Genomic DNA, 24158 nt, shown 5'->3' with positions numbered 1-24158 from the left:
AATATTTTTCTAGCTGCAAAACATTTTCTGTCCTAATGCCTTTTTATGTAATCCCAGCAAGGTGCCGTTTTTGACATCTTGACAAAATAAATATGTGCACTGTGGTAGCTTGATGCATTAATATTGGGTCTGGAGAGCTTTCGGATCTGCTTTTTCCCATATGTTTTCAGTCCGTTTTAAGGTCAAAGTACAGCTTTATTGGATTGCTCTAAATAGAACTGATGTCCCTCATGTCTGCCAGCACCGAATGCTTCTGGAACTGACGTTACTCTGTGCACAAACGAGGCTGAATTGGTTTGTACGGCTGGTTTTTAAATCACAACTGGAACCATTTTTTGTTTTCTGCTGCTTGTAATGGTACTGGATGGTGGAGTGCTCCAGCGCCCTTTTGCGATGTGGTCTGTAAATGTCCTGTATTACGACTGGGCTGGCTAGTTTGGGAAGGTGCGAGGGGGAGGGGGGTGCGGGGGAGGAAGATTCGCAGATGAATCCCAGTGAATTTTCATTCAAATCCTAGATTTAATCATATTTGTAACACATCCATTATTTCCTCCATTGCTTCCAGACTTCTCTGTTCTCCTGCCCGTTCCTCTCCATATTGGATCCTTCTCCAGGATCTGGATGGAGGCTTAGGGGGGCCCTGGCTATGGAATCACTGGCATCACATGACACAGGAGTGGGGCTTGTTAAGGAATGAATCTGATGACCGAGGGCAGTCACAAAGCTTGGGAGAACTGGCTTTCATCTGCAAGCTCCTGACACTTCAGCCCTTGCTGTCTGACTGCCGCTCCCCATGGCTTCATGCAGACATTGGGAAGGGCGGGGGAGGATCTGAGCCTCGAGGGACCCTGCACGGGGAGGACTTGCAAGGGCTGGAGCAGTTGCTCATGATGGGTTCAGTCGGAGAGGAAAGCTCTGTGTCATTGCCAGGGCGAGTCTGTTCACCCTGCCTCCTTTATGGGTCTGGACAGAAGGTTTGGTGGTCCATGGTGTCAAATGGCACAGAGGGGCCCAGCCAGATTAGTCAGTGGGCTGGAGGCAGGGCCGGCTCCAGGGTTTTGGCCGCCCCAAGCAGCCAAAACAAAGACAAAACAAAACAAAACAAAAAGCCGCGATCGCAATCGCGATCTGCGGTGGCAATTCGGCGGGAGGTCCTTCGCTCCCAGGCGGAGTGAGGGACCGTCCGCCGAATTGCCGCCGAATACCTGGAGGTGACGCCCCTCTCCGGAGCAGCCGCCCCAAGCACCTGCTTGAGAAGCTTGCGTGTGCATGGTGGGGGTGGGGGGCTGTGTGAATTACCTCGTGTGCATGGCGGGGTGGGCCCAATGTGTTGCATTGCGGGGGCAGGGACCTACATGATACCTGCATGTATTTTGACTCCTGGCCCCTAAAAAGGAAACTAGCATCAATGGGAAAACGCTTCACCTGATAAAGTATCCGATCCAATCAGAGCCATTGATTTTAGTGCCGGGCTCATTAATACAATCAGGAGACTGGGTTGTGTAGCCTAAATCTGCCTTTCCCCAGTCCTGTTTGGGTTAGGTTTAGGGCAGGTATCATCCTTAATAGCAACATCATATTTGTGATCTCTGTGCAGGAGGTTTACCCTTCGTAGGCAAAGAGACAAGGTTTTATTTCTTCTTTTAACAGGCTTACCTAGGAGCAAATACAGTTCTTGCTGTGGCCTTCGGGGAGCGAGTAGACGGTGCATTCAGGAAGGAGTTGAGGCACAGCGCTGGGCTCGGGGGATGTTAGTTGGATGACTCTACTTGCCACTTGGGGCTCATTAAAGATGAAATCAGTTGAAAAATTCTGAATTTCCTAAGCTGATTCCCACATCTAAGCAGCCTGGTGGTGACTGTCGGGGCAGTGTTTGCAGGGATATGCAGAACTCCAGGGCACAGGCTGTAGGGTTGCACAGCTGACCGGACCATTAAAAGTCCAGTTGGTGGTGCAGCGGGGCTAAGGCAGGCTCCTTGCCTGCCGTGGTGCCACGCAGCTCTCAGAAGCAGTGGTATGTCCCACCTCCGGCTCCTACGTGTAGGAGCAGCCGGGGGCTTGGCATGGTGCCTCCCCCTGCAAGTGCTGGGTCTGCAGCTCCCATTGGCTGGGAACTGTGGCCAATGGGAACTGCGGGGGCGGCGCCTGCAGATGGGGCAGCACGCAATGCCACCTGGCCGCACCTCTGCATGGGAGCCGGAGGGGGGACATGCTGCTGCTCCCAGGAGCTGCTTGAGGTGAGTGCCGCCTGAAGACTGCACCCCTGACCCCCTCCTGCACCCCAACCCCCTGCCCCAGCCCTGATCCCCCTCCTGCACTCCAACCCCTCGGTCCCAGCCCCGAGCACCTTCTTTCACCCCAAACCCCTCATCCCCAGCCCCACCCCAGAGCCTGCACCTCCGGCCGGAGCCCTCATCCCCTCCCCTGCGCCCCAACCCCCTGCCCTGATCCCCCTCCCGCCCTCTGAACCCTCAATCCCAGCCCAGAGCACCCTCCTATACCCCAAGCCCCTCATCCCCAGCCCCACACCAGAGCCCGCACCCCCAGCCAGAGCCTTCACACACCCCTACACCCCAATGCCCTGCCCCAGGCCTGACCCCCCTCCGAACCCCTTGGTTCCAGCCTGGAGCACCCTCCTACACCCCAAGCCCCTCATCCCCAGCCCCACCCCAGAGCCTGCACCCCCAGCCGGAGCCTGACCCTCCCCCTGCACTCCTGCCCCAACCCGGAGCCCCCTCCCGCACCCTGAAGTCCTAATTTGTGGCCCCACCCCTGAACCTGCACCACCAACCCAGAGCCCTATCCCCTCCCACACCCCAACTCCCTGCCTCAGCCTGGAGCCCCCTCCCATACTCCAAACGGCTCAGCTCCACCCCCCAGCCCAGAGCCCCCTCCTGCACCCCAAGCCCCTCGTCTCTGGTCCCACACCACAGCCCACACCCCCAGCCAGAGCCCTCACCCCCTCTCACATCCCAACCCACTGCCTCAGTCCAGAGACCCCTCCTGCACCCTGAACTCCTAATTTCTGGCCCCACACCCTCAGCCAGAGCCCTCACCCCTTCCCACACTCCAGCCCGCTGAGCCAGCCCGGTGAAAATGAGCGAGTGAGTGAGGGTGGGGAGAGCGAGCGACAGAGGGATGGGGGATGGAGTGAGCGGGAGCAGGCGCAGGGCCTCAGAGGAGGGGCCGGGGGCGAGGCAAGGGTGTTCGGTTTTGTACGAGAAGAAAGTTGGCAACCCTAACAGGCTGTCATCCATAGAGTGTGGATTGGCTTCAACAGGCCTCCATTGGCACTTCCCTCACAGAACCATCGCCTCTAGACACAGGCAACTCCAGGTGACTGCCAGTTGCTGTTTAAAAAGCCCCCTTTTCTTCCTGATCACACGGTGTTTCCCACTGAGGAAGGAAACGTTTCTCTACATTTGAAAACAAACGTCTCCGAGCTATTAAGAAATCTCTGCTTCCAGCCCCTCATTTTCCAACCCAGCGTTCAGAGCACTCCGCTTCCTAGCAGGGAGCATCAGCAGAGCAACGAAATCTTCCAGTGCAAGACACAAGGAAGAAGTTGTGTGTGTGTGTCTGTACGTTTTCTATAGCCTGTGTGTGGGTGTCGTTCCAGGGTCAGCAGAAAGGTCTCTCCTCCCTCACCCAGACACCCTTGTCTGGGGGACATTTCAGTACCAAACCAGGCAAGCTCTGTGCACATGTGACATTGCAAAATACAGTAGCTACTACAGCCTAGGGTGCTTTTATCAGACCGTTTCACTGCTGGGGAACAGGCCTGGAGAAGTTAAGTGATTTGCCTATGAACAGATTGTGTGTCAGTGGTAGAGACTGACTCAGTTCTATGCTTTAGCTTCTAGACCGGGGTAGTCAATAGGTGGACCATGGGCCAAATCCGGACCTCCAGACGCTTCTGAAAGGACCCTGAAATCTTGTTATTTACTTATTATTATTGTTGTTGTTTTTTTATGATTTTCTCTGACCAAGAGATTTGGACCTTGACAAAAAGTAATTGGCTATTCCTATTCTCGACTATCCTACTTCTCTCCATGTTTCCTGAAATGTCTCTGAATACAACTGGTCTAACAAGACAGCCCTATTACCCACATAGGAAAGGAATTATACTCGGTTGTTTCATGTAAGCACCAGCATTTTGATTTGACACCTCTCAGAAGCAATGCGGTGGTAATTCCTACGAGCGTTTCCATCAGAGCTGCTAATAGATTTTCCCGGAGGTAATGAGCAGTGTGGACATTTAACATTCATCTTAATTTGACATTAGCAAGAATGAGTGGGAGCCGGAGTGTCCCGAGTGCTGCATAATAGATGGTGTGAAACCACAAAAGAGAAACAGCATCAAACTCCTCAGCCCTGTGGAACTGAAGGATTTTTTAAAAAAATCTTTATACTGCAGATGAAAAATTCCAAGTTCCTTTTGCAGGCTTTGAAAGAGAGAGCCTGCAGCGTGAAATCCTTAACACGACTACACCACAAATACACAGAACATTCGCTAGGAAGGGTTGTCTAGTGGTGAGAGTGGGGGGTAGGATGGGAGAGAGGTGCTGGCCATTGGGATCCTGCTGAACTCTGCCACTGACCTTCATGGGTGACCTCAGGCAAGTCACTTCACTTCTCCATTCCTCCATGTGTCAGCACTTACTTATCCCACAAGGGGGTTGGGAATCCTGATAAATCCTTAAAAGGACAAGGCATCAGTATATGATGATGGTAATGACAATTGTATTGGCTCCAACCGTCACTGAAGAAGGGAGGGTCGCAGGAGTTACAGAGCTGTAGGACCAAGTTCTAGGTTCTTCTAGTCAAAAAGAGGAGATGTGAATATCTATTGCTCCCTTTTCATTCTGTGTCTCATTAAGCCTTGACCGTAAAGCTACGGGGAAATATCATATTTGTGCACACTGAAGCCTTTTTGAGAATCTAACGATCTCCCCAGCTTTGAAAACTGCTTGCGGGAGAGAAAAAGGCTTTGAGCCGTCGATCTTTTATGTAGAAAATATGAGAGTTGGGCCAAAGTTTGCTGAGCCCTTCTAACTCCCCTTGGCTTGTGTGGGAGCTGCAGGTGCGTAGCATGTCTGAAAACAAGCCCACTTGTATTTAGGAGCCAGCTATAGGCACCCAGGTTTGAAACTTTTAACCTTAGACTCTTCAGGCCTATGTACCAGTGTAGATCCAGAACCGCTCCAGATTTACAGCAGAGTAACGGAGAGCAGAATTGACTGCTGCTTGTGTTTCTGTCAAAGACTGCATGGCATAAGGAATTAAAGGGTGGTGTCTCCCGATTCATAGTCCAGGAGCACCCACAATGTGGGAGGACAACCCAAGAGAGCACTGAAGAGCAATAACAAGTAAATCTGAAAATACAGAATGATAGAAGAAGGATTTACAGAGGCGTCTTTCGCCAGTGGGACTGCCAGCATGTTTTACATTCGAGAGAGCAGCCCCATAACGCTCTCATGGTGGTGGTGGTGGTGGTGGTTCTGAGGGAACTGAGGCACGTGGAAGTGAAGCAAGTTGCCCAAAGGCAGACCGTGAACGGCAGAGCGGGGAAAGGGAATCCCGCCTCCCGGCCTTGTGCTCTAATTACACATCTTCCATTTCACTGCGGCGGTGGCAGGGATTTTCAAGGGAGTTTAAGGGAACGAGATTCCCAAATCCCAGTGGATTTAGGTGCTGTGACAGTTCTTGGGGTACCCAGGACTGTGAGTCACCTCATTACCCCCTGCCTCCAATTAATCTTTCTTGTGGTAGCTGGATGTCAGCTCCTACCACCAGCAGCCTTTCAGCCACTCAGGCACTCTCCTCTGGGCTCTGCCCCACCCAGCTTCACTTTACAGGATAACAATAGATGCACTCCACTCCCCGAACCTCTTTGAGGAGTTTCCCTATGATATCCAGCCCCTGTCACTGGCTCCACACAGAAATTCCAGCTCCTCTGCCCCAAAGGTGCAGTGTACCCCAGTGACCCAGCTTTGCCTTAAACCACCGTGCCTGTACACCGCACAGCACTTGGGAGCACTTGTAATAACAGAAGGTTTATTTACAAACGCGTAGAGGTTCCGCTAGAAACAAGAGAGAGTTGTGGAAACAAATGGTTACAATACAAAACACAATCATAAAACACAAACCTGGGTCTACACCTCCTTATCTCATAAAGTAGACTTCCCCTCCCAAAGTTCAGTCTATTGCAGAGCTGGCTGGTTTCTCAAGAACCAGGATCCAAATGTTCATGAAAGCATCCCCGTTCCCCTTAGTGAATAGATACAGAGTGCTTCTCCCTCCCCTGCTTTGTACTGAAAACAGCCTGTTGTTTCTATTCACAGGCAGGGCAAACCGTTTTTTGTACCCTCAGGTTACCTCAGGTTGTTTTGGTTGTTTGTTGCTGCTGATGGTTTCCCATCCCAAGCCTTAGTAGCGCTTAAACTAACCAGTTGAGCCTTGCATTGCATCACCATCCAAACAGGGCAGGGTAACAACTCCCTCTTGCCCGAATGGGCCACCACCGAGACACATCTCCTGGTGGCTAGTTTTTACTCCCAGTCCCTGCAGCATACTTTCAATATAAATACATTATTCCTTAAATACTACCCGCACAGACCTCTTGTGAGGATTATGAATGTTGACAAGTTACAAGCTTCCTGAAGATACCTCACATGTTACTCTTCATGGATGAATATCCTGTAAGATGTGTTTGGTGGAGTGAGTTTGTCCGCTCTGAGATGAGAGACATCTGCAAAGAACTGGGGACCCTTTACCAAGGGGTCGCTGTCACGGGTGCCTCTCTTCATTCAGCTCCTTTGAAAATCCCAGCCCAAATGCAGACCCATGCCCATTTTGCTCAGCGCTTTGGTTGCACTTTGACCATGCTGAGAAGCACGTGACCCGTGAACTGGATTTTGAAAGTAACTTTTTAAATGACACTCATATTCCAGAATCCACTAACGGTGGTATCCCACCTGACTACACAAAAACATGGCACAGTATGTCATAGGGGCTGGAACTAGGAATGCTGGGGGTGCTGCTGCACCCCCTGGCTGGAAGTGGTTTAATCCTACACAAGGTTTACAGTTTGGTTCATTGGCTCTCAGCACCCCCACCATAAAAACTGGTCCAGCCCCCCGGGCCACATTGGAGTCTGTAAACAAGTTTCTCTCCTGGTGCCTTCAGTAATGCTGATTAAATAATCCTAGAAGGAAGTGTAGTGTTTAAACCTTCAACATTTTGATGAAATATTAAACACAACCATTTTCCATCAAGCAGGATGGAAGTGGGTTTACATTCTCTTACCCTGGGCTCCCACGCTAGCCTTGTCACTAATGATGTCTCTCTTTGTAGAAAGATGGCAGTCAGCTCAAAAAAGCCAATCAGAATTAAGGATCTTAGGCTCAGGTACTTCTTACTGTTTCTCAATTAATTATGGATGCACCCTAGAAATATCAGAAGACCCAGACCTCCTTCTCATAGGTGACTTATCAAGTAAACCGCCAAAGATGAAAAGAGTATTTGCTGTGTTCTTCCCTCATGGCAAAGCAAACATGTTTTAATGACATGGAAATCATTATGCACCACTAATTAGCCGTCGGGATGGGAGGCTGAGTGACGGAAAGAAGATCCCATAAAGTATTTCAGTAGCATCTCATCCAACTTCCATGCACGGCATGGTTAGGCGGTAACCTTGATAGGCTTTATTCTGAGGCCTGTCATCAAGAATCCCATGAGTCGGAGTCAATAAAAAAAAAAATCACAGGAGATTTTTTCAAGAGTTATGGGCATTAACCCTTTCTTCCCTAGGCTGGACAGTGCCTATTTTAAACGCCCAAGTAATATCAACCGAGTGATTGATACTTTCACTTCCTAGCAGGAGCAAAAAGTGTGGGCTTGTCCTTTAACTCAGGCTTTCCAGGATGGAAGTTTTGGGATTTCAATAACCGTTCTGAGCAGCAGCGCTAGTCCTGTGGGATACTCTTGTGGAAGTGATTTAGGAAGAACACTCCACCTTTTTTTAAGGTATACAAGTAAAACTGGAGGCGATTGGCTAAATTGATTATATATTGCAAACCCGGTGCTTAGACTCCCTGCAACCTGAACTGCAAATCTTAATTTACACTGGGTACTGTGATACAGCATGGCCAGAGGGCAGCAGGAGAGGGTTAGAAGGGAGCCTTATTCCCTGTAGAGGGAAGAAAGTTTGCTATAGATTAATTAGAGCACCTGAAGCCAATTAGAGCACGTGAAGCCAGTCTCCTGATAAAACCCCCCTGCTTCAGTCAGACAGGGGAAGGAGCTGAAGCAGAGTGGATTGGTGTTGGAGCAGAGAGCAGTTTGGAGGGAAGCAGAGGGAAGTTTGACCAAGACCCTAGGTAAAGGGACACCTGGCTTGTGCAGAGGGAGGGCAGGAAGCCCCCACAAGCTGAAGGGCAGGAGAGGGAAGTAGCTAAGGGGAAAGAACCGCTAGTTCAAGTGGTTTACCGCTATCCCTAGGGCCCTAGGCTGGGACCCGGAGTAGAGGGCGGGCCCGGGTCCCTCCATCTCCACTCCCCTCCTCTAGGACACTAGTGGGGCAGTTAATATCCCAGTTCAGGGGCAAGAAATGGCACCCTGAACCCCCCCCTAAGAAAAGAAAGCACGAGACCCATCATAGTAGTGCCGGCAATTTGCCACAGTACCAAGCAAGTAACTGTGGGGGTTCTTCACACATGACCTTTTATAAGGGGGACGGGGGGAGCAAGACTCTCCCTGCTATGAGACATTTCAGGTGCCATTCAATAGTCCCGCTGTTTCCCGTACTATGGGAAGGTGCTCGTAGGGGTATTGCAGCGCTCTTGCCCTCCAGTGCAATGCGTGCCCATTATTTGCTTGGCGGGTGCCTTGACTCCACCAGATGGCCACATTTGAGTGGTGCTGCTTTCTGCCTGGCTTTGTGAAGCCCCCTGGAGAAGAGCTGTATCCGCAGGAAATCCTGACATGAGCCAGTGCACCCCCAGCCCACCACTCTTCCCTTCGAGGTTTATTAGTTTTTTTTTTCAGCAGTGAAGAAAAACAGTGGCGCTTAATTAGCAGTCGGCCGGTGTGCACAGCGATGTCATTGTGAGGCGTTCAAACGCGCGGGAGGCTTGTAAATCTCCAAGCTGTCTGGAGTCGCAGGGTCATCCTCCCCGAGGAAATGTTTGCAAACTAGATGCCGTCTGGAAGCATTTTGAGGCTAAAGGCGGGGGGAGGGGGAAAGTGTGATGGTCCCATCACCAGCCCCCCCTGTCAGGACCCTGAGATTCCCCTCTCCACCACATCTCTCTCACCCCCTCTTGAGACCCCTTTCACATGCTCCATCGTGCTGGAGGGAGCAGATCTCTCCACGCTTTCCTCTTTTGGAGCTGTCAGGGGCGCTCTCTGGTCGGCCGGAGGGGTCATTGTTGAGTGACGTGAAGCGTTCTCTCCCCTCGTTCGGCTGGGCGCACGGGCCCTTCGGAGCTCTCCCTTGCGTCCACTTGGAGCTGACTGGGTTGTAACCCTGCATGGCAGTGCAGAACGCTACGTAGCAGCCGGACTCCTTCATAACCTTCCCTCATGCTGGGATTCAGCAGCCAAGGCAAGGGGAAGGAGCCACTTTCCTCTAGCGCGCCCTGCCTTCTTGAGAGGCTTGGCCCAGAAACAGCCCTTGTTTCTTGCTGGTTTCAGTTTTCCTAGCATAGGCTGGGCTATACAGCAGCTCTCAGTCTGTCTGTCACCTCACCTCTGGAGGAGCTCCTTGGAGGGAGCCCTTCCTCTCACCACTGGGATGAATCACAGCAGTTAGAGCTGGAGCTGTTCGCTCCTTTCGTTCCCACCTCCCAAGGGGACCATGCCTGACTGTTCCCTGCACTGCCTTTGCTAATGCTTGGTGCAGCCTCGCTTTCGCAGGCCCCAGCAATGGGGTACACACCACTGCCCTGCGGAGGGCGCTCTAAGAACTCGCTCTGTCAGGAAGACTTTCTGTTAGTCAAGCTCAAACTTTCCCTTATGCAGTGTCGTCCCCCAGTTCCTCCTCACGCTCCCCTGCACCACACCCAGTGCTCCATCCCCTGGCAGCCACTTCACCAAGGTCTCGGTAGTCAGGAGTCAGTCCCCCCAGCCCCCTGATCAGTTCTCGTCGCTCTTCTTGGAGCGGTCTCGTGTTAGGATGAATCGTCTGACTCCTCTTCACTGGTTTCGAGTCCTCTCCAGTTGTGTCTTCTCTCTTCATTCAGATACGCTTTCCTTCGCCACATCCTCCTGCAGTTTCTCCCCTTTCCTTCTTCCCTGTCCCTTCTGCTCCACTCCCACAGCTCTCAGATGGCACTGGCCACTCCTCTGATTGTCCCTTCCTGCGCCCTCTTCTCTCCGCAGGGAACGGATTGGCACACGCTAGCCTCCCTGTATGGGTGACCGGCTACACAACGCAGCAGGGTGGAGATGGCTCAGGTGTGGCACGCAGGAAGGTGCCAGTGTTCGATGTGCTGTGATACACAAGCTGTAAGCTTGTCTCACAAGGCGCATGGGAGGGGATTCTCCCTGACCCAGTTCCCTCAAGGCAAACACAATGCCGCGTGGGAGCTCTCGACAGAGACTTGAAACTCTCAGCTCTTCAATGCCTCTGTCTATGCCAAATCTGCTGACATTCACAATGTCGCATCATCTCTGCTTGTAAATCTTACTGCGTAATGGGAGCGGGGTAGGAGGCGTATGTCACATATTTAGAAGGAGGGGAGAAATGTAGACATCTATGGAACTCAATTACTCATTGCACAATTCAGAAGATCTTGTATTTCTTTCCAGCACGGGTACTTTGCAGGGTCAGTGTGTGATCATATTTGGAGATGAGGGATAGTAAGGGGAGGAAGATATCCAAACCTGTAGCTGCTGCTTTGAGAGGGTCGGTTGCTCTGCTGAATAGGTCATGTCTGCTCAGAGGTGTCTTCGGTATGTTTTTGTTACCTTTCCTTAATGCATAACAGTATTTGTCCCCTGTGGTGCTTTCCGTCTGAGGATCTCAAAGGACTTTCCAAACCTTATTCTCAGTAGCCCTGTGAGGTTAGAATCATAGAATCATATTAGATTAGGGTTGGAAGAGACCTCAGGAGGTCATCTAGTCCAATCCCCTGTTCAAAGCAGGACCAACACCAACTAAATCATCCCAGCCAGGGCTTTATCAAGCCAAGCCATAAAAACCTCTAAAGATGGAGATTCCACCACCTCCCTAGGTAACCCATTCCAGTGCTTCACCACTGGGTAGGACTTGTTATTCCCACTTTACTGATGGCGAAACTGAGGCACAACTTGGTTAAGTAACTTTCCCAGAGTCACACAGTGAGTCAGGGACCATATCCAGAACCCGTGTGTTCTGGCTCCCTGGTCCTCGCTTTGCCCATGAGACTGCACTGTACCCTTTTTCCTAGGTGAGTTCTCTTTGGAAGCCTGCCAAGGGACTGGCGTTTATTAAGATTTGCAGTGTGGGTAGATGGAGAGTTGAATGCATCCCATCCATCCTTCCCCCTTTGCGACTTGGGTCAGTGTCAGTGAGCTAGAGTGATAAACTCTTTGCCCTCGGTATCCCACTGTTTTCAGACATCTCGAATGTTTGGATTTGGGGGTAAGGTCCCTCCCTGGACTTTAGCTCCTTTTCTGCTCTTGCTTTCTGCCCCGTCCCCTCCGCCCCCGCGGCATTTCAAATAATGAAGTCCATAAATCACATAATAAACAGCTATTGACGTCCTGCCCCGGGCTGGATCATGATTGACTGACCCGTGGGAATACTGTTTTCCTCAATCAATAAGAGGCCATGAGGGGGAATAAATCTTGATAATAACTGACAACAGGAAAGTCAATACGTGTATTAATATATACATTAAGTGAGCATATATCTTCCAGTGAGAGACAGCCTGCGGGGCAGCGGGTGAGAAAAGTGACTGAAACATCCTGGCTGTTGGGGAGTGAGGGGTGCGTGGCGGTGGAGGTGAATGGGGGCAGGGGAATTGCTGCTGGAGCAAAAGCATTCAGGCCTTCCAGAACTGTGTCGGGAGGCGGTAATCGGCACAGAAAAGCAGCACACATGATCGGTGAGGCCACACCAACCTAGCAGGGGAGTGATTTTGGGTCAGTGCCAGGAAAGTGCTTTGTGTTTAGCCAGCATGTTGTGGTGTCATGGGACTTCCAGTGACTTTGTGTGGAAAGCAGCCATGGAAGAACGCTCTTGTGCTTCCCATTCATGCTCTGCCCCTGCCCTCCTAGGTGCATTTCTCCCATCATGCCATGGGCTATAGCCCGGCTTGGAAAGGCGTGGTTTGGGGAAGAGAGAGAGATTGTGTCTCCCGCAGATGAGTGCGCAGTGCTTGTGCTTGGCAGGTGAGCACTGTGAAAGGCTTTCCCCTCTTGTGAACTGCTCTGACCCACTTTCCTTGTGCTTAGTTTCCTCACAGGCCATGCAGAAAGAAAAGAGGTTTCCCAGTAGAGATCCCCAGCTAAAGAGAACCATGCTGCCGGGGCAGTACTCGCTGGGGGAGCGCCAACAGCCACCTGCATAAAGCTTGCTCAGCCGTGCTGTGGCAAAGCCCATGTTACAGCCAGGCTTGGTGGTTTGCTCTGGCTTCTGGGCACAATTTGAGGTGATGGATTTAACCTGCTAAGCCCTTAACCGGTTTGGGTCCCGAGTTGCTCTGAATCGCCTCTCCCTCACTGGGACACCTTGGCACACACTCTAAGCCCCCTGATTTAACAAGGAAGGGCTCAAGCCTGGGTCCCAGAGCCCTGAAACTCCCTGTACCTGGTGCTCCGCCGGAGCCCCACGTTGATGGCGTCCAGGCCGTTAGAGCTGGCAGGAGGATGACAGTTCTGTTCTGTGGCAGTTTTCGAGGGCTTGAAATTTGCTGAACAAGTTGGAAACGAAACCTTTTGAACATGGGCACAAAAATGGACCTGTGCTGAAATGACCATTTTCAGATTGGTTCCTGAGCTTTTCGATTCAGGGTGAAGAGAGAGGGACTCCGACGCTCTCTAGCTCAGGGTGTGGGACACATGCGCTGCGCTATTCAGAGTGATTTGGGATGAAAAGCTTTGCTCTGAAAGAACAAGGACTTGAACCTGGGTTTTCCCTATCTCAGGCCAGTACCCCAGCCACCAAGCTAGAAAGCGTGTGCCTGACTCTCTTGCTCCTTGAAGCTAACCTGCGTGATTGACACTGAGGCCTGAGTGCCTGGCTTAGCCTCGCCTGGGTCTGCGCTTCCCCACTGCGGAACCATACCGGAATTGCTGTGTCCTCACTGTTTCTGCCCTCGGCCGGGTGTGTCTGGGAGCAGATCCTGTGGTTTGTTGTGTGGAGACGCTCCTGGATTCTCTCCCAATCAATTGTGGGAGAAATTGTCTGTCCTTTGGGAGGAATTGTGGGAAGGGTTTGGAGGACTATAGGCACTTGAGTGATTTTAGCCTGCGTTCTCACTAGGGTGACCAGGTGTCCAGTTTTCGACCTGAACACCCGGTCGAAAAGGGATCCTGGAGGCTCCGTCAGCACTGGTGACCAGGCCGTTGACTGTCCAGTCAGTGGCACTGCGCAGTGGGGCTGGCAGGCTCCCTGCTATCCTCTGCACTGTGTGGCTCCCGGGAAGCAGCCGGCCTGTCCCCCCTCCAGCTCCTATGTGTAAGAGTAGCCAGGGGGCTCTGCATTCTGCCTCCGCCCCAAGCGCTGCCCCCGCAGCTCCCATTGGCCGGGAACGGCAGCCAATCGGAGCTTTGGGGGCGGCGCAGCATGCAGAGTCGCCTGGCCGCGCCTCCGCATAGGAGCCGGAGGGAGGGACATGGCAGCTGCTTCCCAGGAGCTGCGCAGCGCGGAAGCGGCTTCCGGGAGCTGCTTGAGGTGAGCACCACCCGGAGCCTGCACCTCTAATCCCCTCCTGGGCCCCAACCCTGATCCCCCCCCTCCTGCCCTCCGAACCCGTCAATCCCAGCCCGGAGCACCCTCCTGCACCCCAAACCCCACATCCCTGGCCCCACCCCAGAGCCCGCACTCCCAGCCGGAACCCCCCCACACCCCAACCCCCTTCCCCAGCCCTCATCCCCCCTCCTGCCTTCCAATCCCCTCAGCCCCATTCCAGCGCCCCCGCCTGCACCCCCAGCCAGAGCCTTCACACCCCTGCCACACCCCAGCCTGGTGAAAGTGAGTGAGGGTGGGGAGAGCGAGTGGCGGCAGGGGGGGGTGGAGTGAGCGGGGTGTCGGGCCTCAGAGAAGGGGCGGGGCATGGACGGGGCCTTGGAGGAGGGGCTGGGCAGGGGGCAGGGCAAGGATATTTGGTTTTGTGTGAGTAGAAAGTTGGCAACCCTCGTCCTCACTGCAAAGTGGGTGGGTTAAAGCTGAGCCAGAGTTTTAAGCCACACCCTCAGCCGGGTCAGTTAGGCTAGGCCTAAATCCCCTCTTCACTCGGGACACAGGTTTTTCTGTGTGGACGGTGGGAGGGTTTGGACTAAAACCCAGGTAGGAGCCCAGGTTAACTGTGCAGTGTAGACATACCCTGAGCCACACCCCCAGCACTACCTTTGTGTGTCTCTGCATTTCTCTCTCTGCTTTGGGAAGGCGTTTCAGTAGGCAGGGAGGGATAGCTCAGTGGCTTGAGCATTGGCCTGCTAAACCCAGGATTGTGAGTTCAGTCCTTGAGGGGGCCACTTAGGGATCTGGGGCAAAACTCAGTACTTGGTCCTGCTAGTGAAGGCAGGGGGCTGGACTTGATGACCTTCAGGGTCCCTTCCAGTTCCATGAGATAGGTATAAACACTTGTGCATATTATTATTTAAATGTCCCATGGGCCCGTGCACCCAGCGCTTGACCTTGTAAGCAACTTGTAAAGGTCCTGACTTCTGGTGTGATTTTTGAAGCAGATAGGATATTAACCTCCCAGAGGAATAGGGGAAGGAATGCTGACACAGCCTTCACGCCAACAGTGCTATCGGGCTCCGCTTTCATTTAACCCCCCTGGGGCAGCTGCTGGCAAGAATTTCCTGAAAGGAACCTAAATAGCTGCCTGATGTGATCTCAGGTTCAGCCGGATTCTGCGTTAAGTGGGTGTTATCTAACACAAGGGAGAAGTGACATTTCACTGGTTCATACTGTCTGAGTGATCCTTACTCTCAGCTAGTGCTTGGACGGTGATTCCAGCCAGAGTCACTTCCTTGTTACCATGCGTTACCATAATGCTGCTGGGTTTAGGTTTCCAGCGCTGCAGGGGAATAGTTAAGGGAAAGCCTTTTTTTTTTTTAACTTTAAAGTTTTTAAAAAAATGTTCATAGTGAAGACGGCAACCCAGGCGCTGATACAACAAAGCTCTTAAATCAATGGTACTTCTGTACATGTCTAAAGCGAAACACTTTGCTGGAGAGGAGTAGATGTGTTTAAAGGTACGTGCATACTTGAGTGCTTTGCTGAACTGGGGTCCTACCCAGACTTCCTCCTCACACCAGTAAAATTTAAATTCAGTGATGCTATTAACCTCTCCTCCTCCTCCTCTCCTCTCTATCTGCCTTCAGAGTTGTTCCTTATCTGCAGGCTTCCCCAGTGTGGGGAGCATCTTGGGAACTAAGCAGATTGTTGGGTCAGGAGGACAGGCTATACTAAAGGCAGAGTACAGCGGGGTTTAGCTGGGGACCTTGTATGCCTTCGGGAGAAGTACACAATCGCCACAGAGTGAAACGTTCCACTCGGCAACACTCTCCTTTCCCAGTGGCTGGTCAGATTTGTTTCCCATCTGCCCGTGTGAAGATGAAGTACTAGGAAACAACTCATCAGTCTTGTGGGGGCTGCTTGATTTTTTTGCTATCTCTAAGGTGGAGTTGAGTTCCAGGCAGGCTGCTTTTTTAATCAAAAGGTTTGTCTCTTCACTCTCTTCAAAAGAAGATATTTTCTTCTTCTTCTCCGTAAAGTTCAAAAGACAAGGAAGAACATGGAGCAGAGAATATATTAGGCACCTTCAAAGGGAAGGAAGAGGTCAACATTGCTTTCCATATCCCTGTACATCCCGCCAGCCCTCTCCAAGCCAATTATAAGCACATCTTTTCAAAGGGAAGCGTGAGCAACACGAAGTGTCAAGCGTTCTCAGTTAACTTGTTTGCAACGGGGTTGAGATAAGCCATTTGGGACTGTGGTTGCTTTCCTGGCTCTTAGCTGTTTTCCAAATAGCAGGAGAACAGCTTGTCTTCCCTGACAGTATCTCAGGATGGGAGACGCTTCTTGAAATAAAAATGCATTGAGTTTGCTTCCTCTAAATAACTTGTTTCTTCTAAAGCTCTAAGGGAATTGTAGCCATTTTCCAGGGAGGTTGATCTCCTCGTCCTCCTCCTCCCGCACTTACCTTCGAATCAGCTGACTCTCCTGTTGTTATCTTGCATGCCAGCTGGTGAAAGTTCAGTCAAGAAAATTCTGCTGCTTAAGTAATATCCATCAAAGGGGAGCGTTTTCATCAAGTGGAGGTAGGCAAGGTGGGGAGATAGCAAAGGAAGGACAAGAAAAGTAATAGTCTTCAGGGCTGTTCTCTTTCTCAGCTATTTCCCCTTCAAAGGCACCTCCATATGGAGCTGAATGGTTGCAGGGTTTGGCCAGTAGATGTTTGCCATTGTAATGGCTTGAAAATGTTGCACTGGAGTTTAATTAAATCCCTACTTTGCCATTGGTGTTGCTTTGTCAGTTCCCCGTTCTAAGTAGACAGTGTGATTGCTATCTGGAATCTATGGCATGGCTTGTCTGCAGGGTGATGAGCCATTGTACCAAATGGTCATGTTTAGGACACGGCCAGAAGCATCTGTCTAGGTCCCCATCCTGGACACATTCTTGAGTAGCTTCGCTCACACAAGCAATCCCCTCAGATGAGTTATGGCAGCGGTTCTCAAACTTGTGTACTGGTGACCTCTTTCACATAGCCAGCCTCTGAATGCAACCCCCCCCCTTATAAATTAAAAAGCACTTTTTTGTATATTTAACACCATTTTAAATGCTGGAGGCAAAGCGGGGTTTGGGGTGGAAGCTGACAGTTCACGACCCCCCATGTAATAACCTCGCGACCCCCTGAGGGGTCCCGACCCCCAGTTTGAGACCCCCTGAGTTAAGGGGTTTGCAGAATCAAGGTCTTACTTTGGAATTATATGTATGCAGTATTTGTAGCTATGTTCAGTCCAGGGTGTTAGACAAGGTGGGTCAGATAACATCTTTTATTGGATCTTTTGTAGGTGAGAGAGACAAGCTTTTGAGCTACACAGAGCTCTTCCCCACCTCTGGGAAAGGTACTCAGAGTGCCGCAGCTAAATACAAGGTTGGACAGATCGTTAAGCATCAGCAGTTAACACACATTCTAAAAGGGACCATTCAAAGGGAAGTTAACACCCCTGTAGTTATAGGACAAAAAGAAGGTTACAGATTGTTGTAATAGGCCATACAGTCAGTGTCTTTATTAAGGACATTATAATTTTGGAGTTATATGGCATTTTGCGAGAGCTTCACAAACATTTCTCTCAACACTTCCCACTGCTGGGCCTATAAACCTCCCATCGGTCTACCGTTAGAGGAAAGTGTTGTGTGCCTCCACCCCAATAATGCCTGTAGCAAACAGCGTAGGAAACAAAGGCACCCCGAGAGCAGCTATTAAACACCACTTCCATCAGAATCCTGGGAGAAACATCCGGGTTAGCGGAGTGGAAAAAGGAGAAGATCCAGGAGGGAGGGAAGTGTTACTGCCACACTTCTCAGAGTGTAACACAACAAAGAAAATAACATTGAAAACACTTTGAGAAGTTTGTCGGTAATGGTTCCGCTCCCGGGATTGAGTGTCCGTGTCAAAGGAATCCCTGGTAAATGACAGCAGCGCACGGCGGTCTCAGCAAGTGGAGCGGCACAGCTTAGTGTGCTCTCATCAGCTGCAGGAGAACTCTGCCTGGCCCACAAACCTGTTACTGAAGCAGGTTCGGCTGGAATCTGCAGCAGAAAACGTTGGATTCTGTGGCAGCCCTGAGTGTGCCCACCGCCAAAGAGGAGAGGGGAAAGTCACCCTCCTGAGAACGCTGGTATTGCCAGAGAGAAGCAGCCTCGCTCCTCCCCAAACTGACTCTGGGGCTGGCTTGGACATCTGCAGTGGGGTTGTGGGGTGCTGCGAGCCTGGGTTATACTGGGAGTTAGTGCTAGAGGACTGTAGCAGTTGTGTCGGTCATGTGGAGCTGAACATAATGGAAGGCTCCCCCTGCCTCACCCCATCGTCGTACAAAAGTAGCAGCATGGAAGTGGAATCGCTTCATCAATAGGACCTGTTCCTGCTGCCTGTTGTGCAGAAAGGCTCCCAGATCCGGCCCTTTTAGTGTAGTAAGCCATGGAGCGCTCATGTGGACCCGTGGGTTCAGGTCTCTGCCCACTTGCGCCAGTATAAGTCAGAAGCAACACTGCTGAAGTTGGTGGAGTTATGGTCCGGTAAAGCTGGTGTAAACAAGAGGAGAATCAAGGCTTGTGTCCTTGACATTATGATCGACTGCCGTGTCGCAGCACAGACCTGCTTGGGGATGATTTGTTGTTTGGATTCCAGTGGTGCTGGGGAAGCCCTGCTAAGCCTGGGGCCTTGTGTGGACAGCTGTGCACGCACACAGGAAGAGAAAGTCTGTGCTGGGGAAATCTTTCAGCCTGAATAGATGAGACAGACGACGGCTGCGCAAGGGTTGGGAGAAGTGTTCTCCTCCCTGGTTTACACGAGGGGATCTGAGGCACAGAGAAACGGAAGGCTTGTCCACATGGTGATCTAGCGCACTGCGAGCCCGGCTGCACCCATGCCCGCTAAGAGTTCCGTAGCGTGCTTCGGCATATTGCTGTTTGTTGGAAACGTGGTTGCTGTTTGAAATGGCCGTCGTTCCAAGCGGACCGTGGAGCTTTTCGTGCGTGGCAGCAGCGTCCACATGGTGACTTGGTGCGTGGTATGCTAGGACGCTGTAGATTTACACCCCAGCTTGCTGCGCTTTGTCTCCAGATAAGTGCTAAGTGACAGGCCCAAGGTCACACCGGAATTCTGTGGTAGAGCCAGAATCAAATCAAGATAGTCTGAGGGAATGTCTCCACTACAAAATCAAGTCGACCTAACTTACGTCGACATACAGCCGCCGCAGTAATTACATCACCTGTGCGTGTCTACACTTTGCTCCTTGTATTGGCGATGCGCGTCCTTACCAGGTGCGCTTGTATTGATGGTATTGTCAGTGGGGGACACTGTGGGATAGCTTCTGAGAGCCAACAACAATCAATGTAAGCAATGCAGTGTCTACACTGACGCTGTGTCAACCTAACTTCATCGACATCGACTCTACACCTCTCATGGAGGTGGAGTTATTAAGTCAACCTTGCACAGCAGTTATATCGAGGGGAGCGACATTCTAGTGTAGACACTTGCGTGGTTTGTTCGACGTAAACTGCCTTGCGTCGACCTAAGACTGCCAGGCCAGTGCCTTAACCACACCACCATCCGTCCTCTCGGAGAGCACCCTGTCCTCAGGACAGCGCAATAACCTTCGCTGACTCAGGGTTAAAAGAACAGGAGTACTTGTGGCACCTTAGAGACTAACAAATTTATTAGAGCATAAGCTTTCGTGGACTACAGCCCACTTCTTCGGATGCATATAGAGTGGAACATATATTGTCTTACAACTCCCACCTGTTCATGCTCTCTGTATGTGTGTGTGTATATATATATCCTTAATATATGTTCCACTCTATATGCATCCGAAGAAGTGGGCTGTAGTCCACGAAAGCTTATGCTCTAATAAAATTGTTAGTCTCTAAGGTGCCACAAGTACTCCTGTTCTTTTTGCGGATACAGACTAACATGGCTGCTACTCTGAAACCTGACTCGGGGTTATTTTAGTTAAGCTTTTGTATTTCAAACAGCCAAACAGTGGCCGTTATGTCCTTGTGAGCTGGCTTTCCGGGCTCTTCGATGGGGCACCAGTCTGCAATGAGCATGTTTTGGGAAATCTTTTCATTTAACAAGACAATGAATGGAAGTCCCGAATTGGCTGTTTAGGGGTTTGACTTGCATTCTAGGCCAGTCTGGAAACTGGAGACAAACTTCCCTTTTATTGCTGGGTCAATGAAGTTGGGCTTTATAGGACTGTAGGATGATTTTCCATTGGAAGGGGTTACCGGGGGAAGGTGCTGGTCCTAGCAGAGGTCTTTGTATCAGGATTACATTGGGGATGTATCTTTGTGCAAAATGCAGCATGATTATCACAGGATCCCCTCATGGGTCCTTCTAACCCCTTCTGGACCTTGATTCTGTGAGCCTTTTCAACTGGTGGAATTGGCATATCCTGGGTGTGAAATGCTTTGTATCAAAGTAAGATAGTGGCAGGGAAAGATATTAAGAGAAAGCGAATCTGCCCTCCTATTTCCCACTTTGGTTCAGTGCGGATGGGTGCTGTGGAGCAGCCGGCCCCCAGGGAGTGACAGCACATTACACACTGGTGCTCTCGGAACCCTACATGGGTTGCGGTGCGGCGCACACTGCAGGACAGACTCTCGGGGGGCTGCAGTGATGTATTCTGTCTGCCCTCCCTGGGATCCTAAAGGCATGTCTGTGCTCTGAGCTGGGGGTGCGATTCCCAGCTCAAAGAAATGTACTCAGCGTAGCTCTGTGTGAGCTAGTGTGCGAAAAATAGAGTGGAACTCCAGTGGCCCGAGCGTTGGCACGGGTTCGCCGCCCTGAGTACGATCCCACCCGAGAAGCTAGGTATTACTCAGGCCTGCTAGCCCCTCCCACCGCCACGGCTACACTGCTCGAGGTAGCACCGAGCTGGGAATTACACCTCCAGCTCAAAGGGTAGGCGTGCTCTCAGTTACATTCAGCAGCAATGGCAACTGTTCCTATTGATTTAATTGCAGACAGTGCTCCGTGCAGTACAGTCAAAGACACACATGCAGTGCCTGCCCCAAGGAGCTTTGCCAAAATAACTGAAGGGGCAGGGGCGAGATGAACCTTCACAGAGCAAAGTCTCGCCTTTCTCCCCAGAATGGGTGCAGGGTAGACAGCAGCAGTGCTGGCTTCATAGTTTCATAGATTCCAAGACCAGGAGCAACCACTGTGGTTATCTAGTCCGACCTCCTGTATGGCACAGGCCAGAGAACTTCCCTAAAGTAATTCCTAGAGCAGATGGTTTAGAAAAACATCCCATTGTGATTTTAAAATGGTCAACGTGGGGGATTCTCCATCATCACTTGGTAAGTTGTTCCAATGGTTGATTACTCTCATCATTAAACATGTACCCCTTATTTCCAGTCTGAATTTGGGTAGCTTCAACTTCCAGCCATTGGATCGTGTTATGCCTTTCTCCGCTGGATTGAAAAGCCCATTGTTAAATATTTGTTCCCCTAGGTGGGAATTTATAGACATAAACTTCTCTTTGTAAAGCGAAATAGATTGAGCTCCTTGATTCTATCACTATACGGGTAGGTCTTCTAATCCTTCAGTCATTCTCGTGGCTCTTCTCTGAACCCTCTCCAATTTATCAACACCCTTCTTGAATTATGGGCATCAGAACTGGACTAGTATTCCAGCAGAAGTCACACCAGTGCAAAATACAGAGGTAAAATAATCTCTCTGCCCCGACTCAAGATTTCCGTTTGTACACCCCAGGATTGCACTAGCTCTCATGACCGCAACATCACAAGGGGAGCTCATGTTCAGCTGATTATCCATCATGACCCCCAAATCTTTTTCAGTCACCGCTTCCTGGGATAGAGTCACCCCATTGTAGAAGTCTGGCCTGCATTTGTGTTCTTAGATGTATACATGTACATTTAGCCATATTAAAATGCATATTGTTTGCTTGCGTGCAGTTTACCAAGCGATCCAGATGGCTCTGATCAGTGACATTTCCTCTTCATTATTTACCACTCCCCCAATTTCTGTATCATCTGCAAACTTTATCAGTGATGATTTTGTTATCTTCCAGGTCATTTATAAAAATGTTAAATAGCATAGGGCCAAAAATGATCCCTGCGGGACCCCACTGGAAACACACCAGATTGACTATGATTCCCCATTTACAGTTACATTTTGAGATCTACCCGTTTTTAATCCATTTCGTGTGTACCATGTCCGTTTTATACCATTCTAGTTTTTAATCAAAATGTCCTGTCCATGTGCCTCAGCCACGAACTGCAGGGAGAAGGGGTTTATGTTTCCCAGGTCCATCCAGTGCTTGACAAGTCTACTGGAACTGTCAACGCAGGTGTGATGCTGATTTCTTGTGAGATGGCAGCATTCCCATTTGAAACGGAGACCTAGCAAACTCATTTCACATACTTCATGGAATAGCTCTCTGGTGATGATGACTGTACACTGCTGCTCCACACTAGTCAATGTGGAGACCTAAAGGTGAAAGGTTGCGTAGGCCACAACCATCCCCATTACCTCCATAATCCAGGGGTACATTTTAAAGGTGAGCCAGGTACTGTATTGTGGGTGTGGTTCACCTACCATCTGATCGTACTGCCACTGAGCTCAATGATTAAGCTCCCATCAACTACAGTGATGCAGGATTGGGTCCCTCTTGCATGTTCCCCTGCAGTATTTTCAGTTCTGTATAAATAAGTGAGCTGTGTAAGTGGAACAGTTGACAGCTACCCTGAGGGATGTAGAATTTATCAGCACTGGAAAGGGTCACTCGTCACCCCGTGCTGTGGCATTTCACAGAGATACATTCCATCTCTGCAGTAGTTATACCATTGTGTACAGCATTCTCTAAATGTAAGATGGATGGTCCCTAAGTGCTGTTTCCCTATGGCAGCTCCTCGGGGCTGGGCCAAGGATGTGATTTTATATTGGGGCCTGAACCCCCCTCCCTAAATTATGAAATGAACAAAATAATCAAATCCTAACACCCCGTCCCTCCTCCGCCACCAACCAAACCTCTCACCTGCCTTCTCTCCCTGCTTAGGTCACTGATCTTTATTTATCTTTCAATTTTACAGGAAGTGCTCTTTCCTTCCCTTTTGGCATAGCAGTGCCATTTTTAAAACTGTAATCGCTTGATGTACTGAAATCGGGGAAGGTGGGGGGGAAAAGGGGAGGGTTGTGGGGGGGGGGATTCAAAGAGAACTTCTGAAAACTCCCTGAGCAACTCAGAAAACTCAATTCCCCCACAAACCATGGCCTGTGGCAAAGGTCTGAGTAAACACACACCTGTCTGCTTTCAATGTGGCCTGACCGGCAGTAAATTCAGATTGTATCAGGCTAACAGTGTAATACAGGAAGTCATCTCTCTTTCTCACTCTCTCTCTACTCTAGCCACTTTATCGCAATACCAGTTAGGATTAAATACTTTCTTGTTGCTTTTAACAAAGTCCAGGTCATTCCTTCCTGGATTCATTTATAGCATCTTTCTTCCTCACTCGTACCCACAGATCTGCTCTTTTGTGCTGTGGTAAAATAATAATAATGACTAAATGCTCAGTAAATATCAAAACAGTTTAAATGTCAGTTATAACCATAAAAAACAACAACGAGGTTGTCCTTGTGGCACCTTAGAGACTAACAAATTTATTTGGGCATAAGCTTTCGTGGGCTAGAACCCATATAACTCTGTGGGACTCCTTTTCCTTTGTTGCATTGTCTACCTCTTCCGTAGCACAGATCCGCCCCACTGGTAGTGGCATAGTGGATGTTTTAATTTAAAATGCTTATTAGTATTAATTCTTTTCTCTGTCTCTCTGGGTTTTACACTGCCACCCATCACCTTGGTACCTGAACAACTTCCACATAAAATCAATAGCAATAGCAAAATTGCTAGTGGATTGGATGGAATTTGTGGCTCTTGTCTTTTTTGGGGTAAAAGTCCGACTTTAATTTGCTCTCTGTTAGGCTGTTTTGTTTTGGGGTAGTTTTTATTTAGTTTTTGATTGATTGGGGTTCTGCAGTGGAAGGGGGTGTCAGTGTGGTGAGTGTCATCCTTAGGGTGGAAAAAGGTCTTTCCAAAGATGAACGTCTTGCAGCGTTTCCTAAGGACAGTCAGACAGGATTCACCTAGTTGTGCCTGGCATTTAGGCTGCATGCAGCCCTGATCTCTATTGCTCTGTGGGTTGTTTTTTCCCCTTTTCGCAGATAGTATTTATTGGCTTGTGCTTC

The 24158-nt window shown here is 50.3% G+C and overlaps 2 protein-coding genes across 5 annotated transcripts in view; one reads left to right on the top strand and one right to left on the bottom strand.

The window, feature by feature from the left end:
• The window catches only part of RFC5 (replication factor C subunit 5), a 260531-nt gene extending 241599 nt beyond the window's left edge, over positions 1-18932 (bottom strand). Inside the window, exon 1 of the mRNA XM_005303244.5 lies at positions 18928-18932. The gene's annotated coding sequence lies outside the window, so the exon portion shown is untranslated. The remainder of the gene's footprint in view (positions 1-18927) is intronic.
• KSR2 (kinase suppressor of ras 2) overlaps positions 1-24158 on the top strand; it is a 301542-nt gene that overhangs the window by 213584 nt on the left and 63800 nt on the right. The gene's annotated exons all lie outside the window — the stretch shown is intronic.

This window comes from Chrysemys picta, chromosome 15 (genome assembly GCF_011386835.1).
Source record: "Chrysemys picta bellii isolate R12L10 chromosome 15, ASM1138683v2, whole genome shotgun sequence".
Taxonomy (NCBI): domain Eukaryota; kingdom Metazoa; phylum Chordata; order Testudines; family Emydidae; genus Chrysemys; species Chrysemys picta.
Note: the sequence above shows the minus strand (reverse complement) of the source record. Positions and strands in the feature narration are given on the sequence as shown.